The 12,674-nt window shown below is 38.0% G+C and overlaps 1 pseudogene; it reads right to left on the bottom strand.

Moving 5' to 3' along the window:
- Positions 1-5,108: 5,108 nt before the first annotated feature.
- LOC137283993 (solute carrier organic anion transporter family member 2A1-like) overlaps positions 5,109-12,674 on the bottom strand; it is a 31,890-nt pseudogene continuing 24,324 nt past the window's right edge.

Genomic DNA, 12,674 nt, shown 5'->3' on the forward strand with positions numbered 1-12,674 from the left:
TGTTACTTGTCGTAAATTATCACTTGTTTTCTTATCACGTTTTTGAAAGTGATAGAATTGGTTGTTATAATATGATTGATATATTTTGTGAGTAGATAAATGATAAGTGAGGCTGTAACCTCGAAGGAATTATTGTACTCCTGAGTGGGCATTAAGTCCCAAAGTTTTCAAAGTCAGTTTAGCTCTACCAAGCTTTTTAATCGTAGAATATTTGCTGTTTTGTTACATCGAAAGATCAGTGCAATAGCCAGTTGTGTAAATGTAGCTAGTGACTGTAAACCTTAACCCACTCATTCACCTTTGCCTTTAAACTGGCATACGCACGACACTGGCAAGTGTATCTAGGTAGAAACTGGAAACTGTGAGAACTTTTTTATTTCCGGGGAGTATTTCAAAGTCTTAGCTTAAGTATAGACTGAAGTGTAATTTCCATTGAGGGAGTGGCCTCAAAGATCATTCATCTGCCTCAGGGGTCATTTCCCTTCTTCTACTTAAGTGAGTTTAGTTTTACGCCGCTCTTTAGAAATAATACAGCAACATCACGGCGGAGGACACCAGAAATGTCCTTCTCACATTGTACCCATGAGTGGAGTCGAATTCGGATGTTCAGCGGGACGATCGAACGCTTTAACCATAAAGCTAACCTATCGTCCCTTACTCGACTTGAACAGGTGGTATGGTTCATTACATTCAGACTGCTGACCATATTCCACAGTTTGTATTATAGTTTTAGGCAGCCGTTATTATCCAGATGTACGCGTGTCGTATAAACTACTACATGACATAGTGTGGCACTCTTGAAGAGTCATCTCGTGTTGGGTAACCCTAAGGGCCAACTAGGGTAAACGAAGTCCATAGCACCCCATTGCTGGTCGCAATGAGCGACCGTTTTGGGCAACCAGTTTGCCATGGGTTGCGTCCCTGTGTCGGTGGAGGACGGCAGCTAGTCTGCTGGTTGAGGGCTTTTGTTCCAGAAATAGCCCAACACACTACTTTGACCCTTACTTCGCCTAGACGGGTGGTAGAATGGGCACGGTTCTATCAATCGGCTGGTCACACCAGGCCCTGTGAATGGAGATTATTTGTGCACATTTTCATGATATTGTTTGGTCTTGGCTGTTCAAAGTCAAAATCTTTGCTTCTATGAAATCCCCTGTGCCAGAAGGTGATGGCTCATGGGCCATTGTGGTGATGTTGACCGCTGAATTCTATGCGTGTTTTGATTATTCCTATGGGCCGAACCAGCCTGGCAACTAATCATGTTGACAAATATAGCTATTCATGTCATATTTTCTGGTGTGTTCCCCTGTATCCCTGGTGTTAGCATCCTGGAGATCCGGTGCAATTTGACACCGTCCTTATTGGCACTCCATGGTGGGTGGGTGCTACAGTACACAAGACACTGAACACGAGCAGAGGCATTGTCAGTGATGTTGCACGATGTCTTTCTGATATGAGCGAGGGGGAAATTGCTGCTGAACTAAAAGCCCGTTGAGTTACAAATATAAAACGTTTTTTCCCCACAAGATGGCACCTTTGTTAAAACCCACACCTGTCTTTTCACTATGTCGCAATCGGCAATACCTAAATCACTAAAGGTTGGATATTTCAACATCGGGGTAGAGGTCTATGTACCTAATCTACTCCTATGTATTAAGTGTTAAAAGTTTGGTCATGGCGCAAAGTTCTGCCGAAGCAAGATGGTAGTATGCTGTCGTTTCACTGGAGCCCATGATAGATCTGAGTGCATACATGACATCATTGCGCCAACTGTAACGGAGACCACATGGCGTCTTCTAAATATTGTCTGTGCTTTGAATTTGAAGTCCAAATCCTAAACAATTAAACATACAAACAATATCACCTACCAACAAGTAAAAAGCCCTAGTTCCATCTACTGCTCAATCATATGTTTGAAACAGCAGTTGCATCCTCCACTGTAAGACAGACCCTGTTTCGTGTCAGACCAACAGTATACGACAGTATACTCCATACAACTGCTTTTCTACTCCACAGCCGTAAGCAAATGGGGGTTCTTCAAAATGAGTGAGACAGGGCATACTTCACAGTCTTCTTCTTCTCAGTTCCCATCTACAAGCTATTGCTGTCCGTGTAAAAATGCACGTTGTTTATACATTGTGCTCTCTCTATCGTCCTCCTTCTCCTGTACAGTCTGTCGTTCTTCGGGCATTGTATGACCAACTTCCTAAGCCCTGTATCATCATGGGTGATTTGAATGGACAGAACAGCCTATGGGGAGGTGCACATACAAACAACAAAGGTAATATACTGCAACATTTTATTTCTACCAACAATATCTGTCTCTTTAGTGATCGTTCCTACACTTATTTACATCCAGTTACAGGAACTCGTCCCGTGACTTATCCATTACTGACTCTAATCTGCTGGGTGAGTTTGAAGGGTCTGTCCATGACTACATGTGTGGAAGTGACCATTCACCAACCATTCCCAAAGCTTTATGTCCATCTGACGTCCCTTCATTATCGAGAAGGAGCTTTACAAAAGCTGAATGGCTTTTGTATGAATCACTTTCATCCAACCAGTTGAAACCTGAACTGTTTATGGGAATTCCTGACCCTGCCCAACTCTTTTCTAATGAACTGAACAAAATAGCTGCATTACAAAGCCCTCTACAAATCCACACATACGGAAACCACGGTTCAGAAATGACTTCAAGAAGGCACGGAAAAAGGCTGAGCATTATTTCCGTCGCCACGCTATGTTCCATAATTTGAACAGATTCAAAATTTTAAATGCAAAAGCACTACGTAACAAACAAAATAAACGCGAGTCTTGGCGAAAATTCGTGTATCGAAAATCAATTCACGTACACCGATATCAAAAAGTATGGAACGTGATCAAGAAAATCATAAGCAAGGGCTTCCAAACTAGCATTAAACAGAAGGAGACGAGGTATAACTCGAAAATCTGATATTGAAGGTAAAGTTGGCGCAACTTTGGCCAACTTTGGCCACACACTCTTCCTTAGTATACGTCAATTCTAAAACTATAAAAAACAACAAGAAGAAGAAAAGACACCTATCAATTTCTCTCCAGATAATGGGAAGATTACAGTGAAGTATTTCCGTTTAACGGGCTCCGTACCGCTCTTGATCAGACTCATGATACTGCTACAGGAGCTGATGGTGGTGCATAGAAAACGGCTTTAAATTTTCGAAGTCCAAACCTAACTGTATACATCTTTTACGTTAATACAAACCGCATAAAGACCCTGAACTGTTTTTGAACGATACACCTATAAAAGTTGTAAAGGAGGTCAAGGGGTCTTACTTTCGACTCCCATTTGACGTTTTTGCCGCATTTAAATCCCATAAGGCTAACTGTCTTGAGGCACTCGACTTCTTAAAAGTTGTTTCACTTCGCCCATACTCTGATTACACAGCTAGCATTAGAACCTACATCTGTGATCAGATGCAGAAGAACTGGGACACCCTAGTAGGTATAAATATGCATTTTGTGCAATAAAAACACATGTCGATTACACCTATATCCATTTATTTACCAAACACTGAGATTCATTTGAGGGTTTGATTATACAAGCAAACCTTAGATAGTCTCCATCATGCAATCTCATAAGTGTCAAACGACATTATGTGAGTGTTGCTTACTCTGCTGGGATGTCATCATGTCAGGCAGAGGCAAACAGCAGACCATTAATGAATCTAAAATATGCATTTTACTGGTTTTAAAGGTTCATGAATTGTTCATGTTTTCATTGTTGAAAATATATGTCTGGTTGGTATGATCTATGCAGCCTCAGACATGCACTACAGGCACTTTCTTAAGTGGCACTTAGAAACTTAGAACACTTTGTATGGATAGACATCTTCTGTCACTGCACTAAAGAAGTTGTCTATCCATAAACATGTTCCTCTTCATGCATGACCCTCGTCCAATATAAAAATGAATTTATTTCCATATAATGTGCAAAAGATTGTGTCAACAAATCTTTATTAATGCAGAAATACTGACTGAAGTATACACCATTTAGAGCATAGAGCATAGTCAGCGCATCTTATCAGTATATACTTGTGAAGTGTGCGTGTGGGGGTGTGATGTACATATATAACCATAATAATCTACAGCACCAAGTAAAACCATTTAACGAGCAGTAAAGGCAGTTTTCGGAACAGACTGCATTTTCAGGCTGCTGTGCTTGGATGATTAAGTGTAACATTGTTTTTTACACGTATCCAGTAAATGAAATTGACCACCTTTGCAACATCTAGTGTTATCTGTCTTCCAAAATGGCGCATGCTGAACATCTCCACGGAATATTCCAAGCGAGTGACGAGCTTCGTCTACTCGGAAAAGGAACATGGTGAGCTGGTCGTTGTACACACAGGTACGTGCATGTTAGCATCTGCTGAGGGCTTAAATCGAAATGATATATTGCGTCACGATAAAAGTTTACAAGACATCGTTTGGATTTGTGTAACCCGTGGTCCATTGGCTCCGAATAACGTTCCTTGAGTAATGTTTGTAAATTGTACTGAGTATGTTGGAACATTGCATCTTAGACAAAATACTTACCTCATCCAGAATACAAATGTGGTGGTGGCTTGCAAAAAGGATATTCGTTCTAATACATACAAACTATAGCACTGATTAATCTTGAAGAAAAGGCCAAATCTTATCCTATTTGGTGGTATTTTCCGACCTGTTATGGGCATGTTGGCATGGGACATTTCCCATGGTTATTCTCGCAATGAAAAATTGGAGGATGTGTCGTTCACACCTATCCTGTTTTAAGTACAATGATAAGTATTATACTCGTTCCCATTTCTCATCAAGTTTCTGTTCAGGATGGAATATAAATTTCTTTAGTCAGCTGCAGGACGTTCTATTTCACCAGTTACCTAATAAAGATGAGGAATGTGAACGAGTTGTTTTATGTCAAATATCCCTGTTTTTTACAAGCGTTTCTGTAGTCAAGTGAATCTAAACTTAGTCCTTAGAAACTGGACTTTTACATGACAGAAAAATGTGTATGTCACATTAAGGAGTTTACAATGTACATTCTCTCCTTTATGAATTTCCTTAAAAAGTCAATTGAGGTTTTCACTTTAAAACTGTGTAGGCTGAACATCACGATTCTCACTGCAGGTATCTTCCACTTCTTCAGTATGGGTTTGTGGTGCACCTGAGTCGGAATACTCCTTAACCACCCCAGTTTTTAGTAAAAGGAAAGCTGCAAAGAAGCCAGCTGACGATAATACTTGAATTCCTGTATCCATTCCTTTCACTTCATATCGTAGTCTTGGGATATCATACAGTGCGCATGTGCCGACCTCACCACACCTTGTATCCCAGAGGATGCACGTTGTCTCAATGGACTTTCCATACACGAAAGGTATGGTGGCTGATTCGGGCCATCGCTTTATCGCCCTGTAAAATCAAGGCGACATTGCGACAAAGCGATAGCACGACACGACATTGCGATACGCCGACACGATATAGCGATATTGCGATACGGCCAGAAAACGAAATAGCGAAAACCTGACACGATATAGCGATAACACGACACGAAATGGCGATATCACGACACGAAATGGCGATAACAAGACACGAAATGGCGATAACCCGACACGAAATGGCGATATCACGACACGAAATGGCGATATCCCGACACGAAATGGCGATAACACTGGGCGACATTGCGATATGGCGATAACGCGAAAATGCGACATTGCGATATAGGGACACGATATGGCGATACAGCGACATTGCGATAACGCGAAAAGGCGACATTGCGATATAGAGACACGATATGGCGATACAGCGATATTGCGATAAAGCGATACAGCGACATTCCTTCCTGTCTTTGAATACTGTGACTTCATTTGGGGCAACTGATCCCAAGACCAAGGATCAGTGCTAGAACGATTACACCTTGATGCTCATCGTACCTTAAGCGAGGCCATCATGGGTATCAGTCATTAAACAAATGACGAAGAAACATGTATGCCATCTCTCTTTCAAAGGAGAAAGAATCATAAATTGTTTATTTTGTGTAAGATGGTACATGTTTAACGCCAGAGTACTTAACAAGATAAATCCACAAGAAGTGGGCAAAAATACTCACTATTTCCTTCATAATGCCAAAGATACTCAAGACAGCCAGAACAAAAACAACTAGACGAGTTTAACACTATAACACTCTCTTCTTCCATTAGTCATACAAGGCTACAATAATCTGGACGAATATGTAAATCGGCAAAGTTATTGTCTAAATTTAAATTATATCTTACTTATTACACTCTCATTTTCAGAGCTATAAATACTTTAATTATTGCCAAATTATCCAACTTTTTCCAAATTATCATGTCCAAACTGAGACTGGGTGTAGTGTTTTAAACTTACACCATTTCGAAAGACATATAAAACAAAACAGTTTATACCAATGTGGCTTTTTAACAGAAGATACCCCGTACTTCATTTTTTGCCCTGTATTTCGTCACATCAGACATAATATAACCAGTACTTCTACCGCAATAGATTCTCTGTTGAAGAAATAATCTGTGGCAAAGATAACGTATCCAATATTCATGCAGAATTACTTCTTACATCCATTTATCATTTCATAATTCAACTCCAAACGTATGGCTAAATAACACATAAACTCCTTTTCTTGGTTTTGAAAATTGACTCATTGAATTATACATCCTTTTACAATCTCTTAATCGTGTTTAATTCGTTTAAGCTGTTGTCTCTTGGGAGAGGCATCCATACAGGCCTTGTTCGATCTGTTTGCCATTCCTTTTTGTGGGTTCTCTGTTGTCTTTCTGATGTCATTTCTTTTTTTTTGGAATAAATACTGTTTAAACCGCATATTTTTAGTTTCGAAAATGTTTATTGGTCATGTGATTGTACTAGCATGAATTTTAAACCATGTGAATTAAAGAAAATAGATTGGTGGGGCACTTGTTGTGGGGATAAACAAACCGAAATGGTTGACCCTGCTGCAGACGCTTTTTCTCGAGTTCCAAACATTAGAGCAAAGCATTCAGAAACATGTTCATTTGATCTCTCCTACAATCACACCTGATTCCTAACTGGCTAGTGGCATTGTTTCAAAAGAAATGAAACAGTAATTTCATGGCCTTAAACCATGTGTTCCACTTTCACAATGTATTGCAATACATATTGCAGTACGCCAAAGTATATCACAAAACATCGGTATACGATCATTTTGGTAACACCCAACCCTGCTAATGTCTATTAGGGAAAATCGGTAAATATCTCAAACATTTCTACATTTAGTGTAATATTTTTTTTCCTTATGTATGGAACAATGAGTTCTTTAGTTAGTGGTAATACGACGCCGCAGTTACACAGATGGTAAGACGTACGCATTTGTAAAACCACCCAGTTTACAGAAATAGCTATAGCTCATCCAAAAGCACGATGAGTGATGACATATTTCAAACTGTGATAGTTGTGCAGGCCATGGTCATGCGAACTTTGTAGGCTATAGGATTTCACCAGAACGGATTTGCCATCATACTGTGCCTTTTGTTTTCTTCTTTACGAAATGAAAATATGATCATAAAGAAAAGTTGTAGAAGACTTCTTATTCTTGTATCTATATATAAGAAAATATTACATTGTACACTGAATTAATTTCAGTAAGTATAGTAAGTCACTCTCAGAATTTAAAGAATTTAAAGCAAAATATATTTGACGCCGAATACAGTATTGTGGACCCACTGATGACCTTCAGCGTTTGAGGAGAAAGCCCAATTAAACAGTCCGAGATACAATATTACACATGATTAGATTAAACAATTTGATACAAAATTGGGTGGAATTGACTTTATTTTAGGTTTGTTGAGGCTAGAGCAATAGAATTTTACAGGAAAGGTACATGTACGGGGATGTAAATGTTTTTGGGGTGAAACATCTAGTTAATAAAATACAATGTATATGATTAATGCACATGGGTTTCAATCTATCTCTACAGATATTTATAGATTAAGAAAGTGTAGGTCTTGTAGTTGTTATAGCATGATCCCTCTGGTAAACGATTTGGAAACAAACAGATAAAAACATGTATGTTTGTTTGTTTGCTTTCTGACCATGTCAATGTTGTATTTGAATGGTGGGGTGGTTAATACTATTACAACGTCGACACATTGTTCCATACATAAGGACAAAAAATATTACACTAAATGTAGAAATGTTTGAGATATTTACCGATTTTTTTCTAAATAGTCATTGGCAGGGTTGGGTGTTACCAAAATGTTCGTATTGCGATGTTTTGTGATATACGTTGGCGTACTGCGATATGTATTGCAATACATTGTGAAAGTGGAACACATGGTTTAAGGTCATGAAATTACTGTTTCATTTCTTTTGAAACAATGCTACTAGCCAGTTAGTAATCAGGTGTGATTGTAGGAGAGATCAAATGAACATGTTTCTGAATGCTTTGCCCTAATGTTTGGAACTCGAGAAAAAGCGTCTGCAGCGGGGTCAACCATTTCGGTTTGTTTATCCCCACAACAAGTGCCCTACCAATCTATTTTCTTTAATTCACATGGTTTAAAATTCATGCTAGTACAATCACATGACCAATAAACATTTTCGAAACTAAAAATATGCGGTTTAAACAGTATTTATTCCAAAAAAAAAGAAATGACATCAGAAAGACAACAGAGAACCCACAAAAAGGAATGGCAAACAGATCGAACAATGCCTGTATTGATGCCTCTCCCAAGAGACAACAGCTTAAACGAATTAAACACGATTAAGAGATTGTAAAAGGATGTATAATTCAATGAGTCAATTTTCAAAATCAAGAAAACGAGTTTATGTGTTATTTAGCCATACGTTTGGAGTTGAATTATGAAATGATAAATGGATGTAAGAAGTAATTCTGCATGAATATTGGATACGTTATCTTTGCCACAGATTATTTCTTCAACAGAGAATCTGTTGCGGTAGAAGTACTGGTTATATTATGTCTGATGTGACGAAATACAGGGCCAAAAGTGAAGTACGGGGTATCTTCTGTTAAAAAGCCACAGTGGTATGAACTGTTTTCTTTTTATGTCTTTCGAAATGGTATAAGTTTAAAACACTACACCCAGTCTCAGTTTGGACATGATAATTTGGAAAAAGTTGGATAATTTGGCAATAATTAAAGTATTTATAGCTCTGAAAATGAGAGTGTAATAAGTAAGATATAATTTAAATTTAGACAATAACTTTGCCGATTTACATATTCGTCCAGATTATTGTAGCCTTGTATGACTAATGGAAGAAGAGAGTGTTATAGTGTTAAACTCGTCTAGTTGTTTTTGTTCTGGCTGTCTTGAGTATCTTTGGCATTATGAAGGAAATAGTGAGTATTTTTGCCCACTTCTTGTGGATTTATCTTGTTAAGTACTCTGGCGTTAAACATGTACCATCTTACACAAAATAAACAATTTATGATTCTTTCTCCTTTGAAAGAGAGATGGCATACATGTTTCTTCGTCATTTGTTTAATGACTGATACCCATGATGGCCTCGCTTAAGGTACGATGAGCATCAAGGTGTAATCGTTCTAGCACTGATCCTTGGTCTTGGGATCAGTTGCCCCAAATGAAGTCACAGTATTCAAAGACAGGAAGGAATGTCGCTGTATCGCTTTATCGCAATATCGCTGTATCGCCATATCGTGTCTCTATATCGCCATTTCGTGTGGCCGTATCGCGATATTGCGATGCAGCCAGAAAACGAAATAGCGAAAACCCGACACGATATAGCGATAACAAGACACGAAATGGCGATATCACGACACGAAATGGCGATAACAAGACACGAAATGGCGATAACAAGACACGAAATGGCGATATCACGACACGAAATGGCGATATCACGACACGAAATGGCGATAAAACTGGGCGACATTGCGATATTGCGATAACGCGAAAAGGCGACATTGCGATTTAGAGACACGATATGGCGATACAGCGACATTGCGATAACGCGAAAGGCGACATTGCGATATAGAGACACGATATGGCGATACAGCGACATTGCGATAAAGCGATACAGCGACATTGCGATATAGCGACACAGCGATATAGCGATACAGCGACATTGCGATATGACGATATTGCTCCCTTTCCATTTGTGAAATGTGGAAAAGTGGATAAGTTTATTCACTTTTAGAATCTAATATGTGAAGTATGGGATTAAACATCTGGCTAATAAAAAATAATTTACATGATTAATGTTCATGGGTTTCAGTCTATCTCTGCAGATATTTTTAGATTAAGAAAGTCTGGGTCTTGTAGTTGTTATTGCATGATGCCTCTGGAAGACGATTTGGAAACAAACAGTTAAACTCATGTGTGGTCATGGTAATGTGCACAAAAGGATTAATGAAGCTGATTTCCCGTTTTCCGAAAGTCTACGTCTTGCCGTGTCAAGTTAATGTTTAGTACTAATGTCATGATTTTTATCAGTTCATAATGCACAAAGTGCAATTTTGAAATATACTAGTATACCTCAATGTGCTAGGCTCGTTTAGAGCACATCATCCTGCCGCCGACTGGTATATACTGGATGAAGAACGTGCTTTACGTGCGCATTCTAGTAACATCTCATGTTTATTTATTTATTTATTTATTTATTTATTTATTTATTTATTTATTTATTTATTTATTTATTTATTTATTTATTTATTTATTTAAAATTAGAACCTTATCTTTTACTTGTTAAAGTTAACACTTTCTCGATTTGGTTGTAGCTTAGAAGTTCGTTTTAAAGTACGACAATGATAAATTTGTGGACGTGGCCGATAATACCGCTTAACCGTTATATTGCCATACGAGCTTCACAGTACTATATTTCGCAAACCGGTTCACCCGATACGATCTGCCATTTTTGTGATGTAGCCAAACTACTAAATTAATATTCGTGTTTCCTCTACATCATTATATATTAATACACTCCGTATTGGGTCCTCTTATGTTCCTTGTTTAGATAAATGAATCACTTATTGGTATCAAGCAACATACTTTTATTTGCTGATGATACCTCCCTTTACATAATCATACGTAACCCCACCGATGCACCAAGAATGTTGAACAGTGATCTTGCTAATCTGTCTCAATAAAGAAATGAATTGCAGGTGTCGTTTAGTCCCCCCAAACCAGTGACAACGTTATTCACAGAAAGGCAATACCTACAGCGAAAACAGATTTAATGATGGATGACTATCATAAACATTTAGGGCTACGATTTCAAAGCAATGGTATATAGAATATGCAAATCGAATATCAAGTAAAGAAACTAGTCCTATAATATATTGCTTTTGGAATCTTAAATGTGAACTAATAAACTTAACAGAAAGACTGTATATATCATTCCTCCTTCCTGTCTTTGAATACTGTGACTTCATTTGGGACAACTGATCCCAAGAAGAAGGATCAGTACTAGAAAGATTACACCTTGATGCTCATCGTACCTTAAGCGAGGCCATCATGGGTATCAGTCATTAAACAAATGACGAAGAAACATGTATGCCATCTCTCTTTCAAAGGAGAAAGAATCATAAATGGTTTATTTTTTATAAGATGGTACATGTTTAACGCCAGAGTACTTAACAGTACAAGCTCCACAAGAAGTGGGCAAAAATACTCACTATTGCCTTCATAATGCCAAAGATACTCAAGACAGCCAGAACAAAAACAACTAGACGAGTTTAACACTATAACACCCTCTTCTTCCATTAGTCATACAAGGCTACAATAATCTGGACGATTATGTAAATCGGCAGAGTTATTGTATAAATTTAAATTATATCTTACTTATTACACTCTCATTTTCAGAGCTATAAATACTTTAATTATTGCCACGCGCTTTTTCCAAATTATCATGTCCAAACTGAGACTGGGTGTAGTGTTTTAAACTTATACCATTTCGAAAGACATAAAAAGAAAACAGTTCATACCAATGTGGCTTTTTAACAGAAGATGCCCCGTACTTCACTTTTGGCCCTGTATTTCGTCATATCAGACATAATATAACCAGTACTTCTACCGCAATAGATTCTCTGTTGAAGAAATAATCTGTGGCAAAGATAACGTATCCAATATTCATGCAGAATTACTTCTTACATCCATTTATCATTTCATAATTCAACTCCAAACGTATGGCTAAATAACACATAAACTCGTTTTCTTGATTTTGAAAATTGCCTCATTGAATTATACATCCTTTTACAATCTCTTAATCGTGTTTAATTCGTTTAAGCTGTTGTCTCTGGGGAGAGGCATCAATACAGGCATTGTTCGATCTGTTTGCCATTCCTTTTTGTGGGTTATCTGTTGTCTTTCTGATGTCTTTTCTTTTTTTTTTTGAATAAATACTGTTTAAACCGCATATTTTTAGTTTCGAAAATGTTTATTGGTCATGTGATTGTACTAGCATGAATTTTAAACCATGTGAATTAAAGAAAATAGATTGGTAGGGCACTTGTTGTGGGGATAAACAAACCGAAATGGTTGACCCTGCTGCAGACGCTTTTTCTCGAGTTCCAAACATTAGAGCAAAGCATTCAGAAACATGTTCATTTGATCTCTCCTACAATCACACCTGATTACTAACTGGCTAGTAGCATTGTTTCAAAAGAAATG

Source organism: Haliotis asinina, chromosome 5, assembly GCF_037392515.1.
Source record: "Haliotis asinina isolate JCU_RB_2024 chromosome 5, JCU_Hal_asi_v2, whole genome shotgun sequence".
Taxonomy (NCBI): domain Eukaryota; kingdom Metazoa; phylum Mollusca; class Gastropoda; order Lepetellida; family Haliotidae; genus Haliotis; species Haliotis asinina.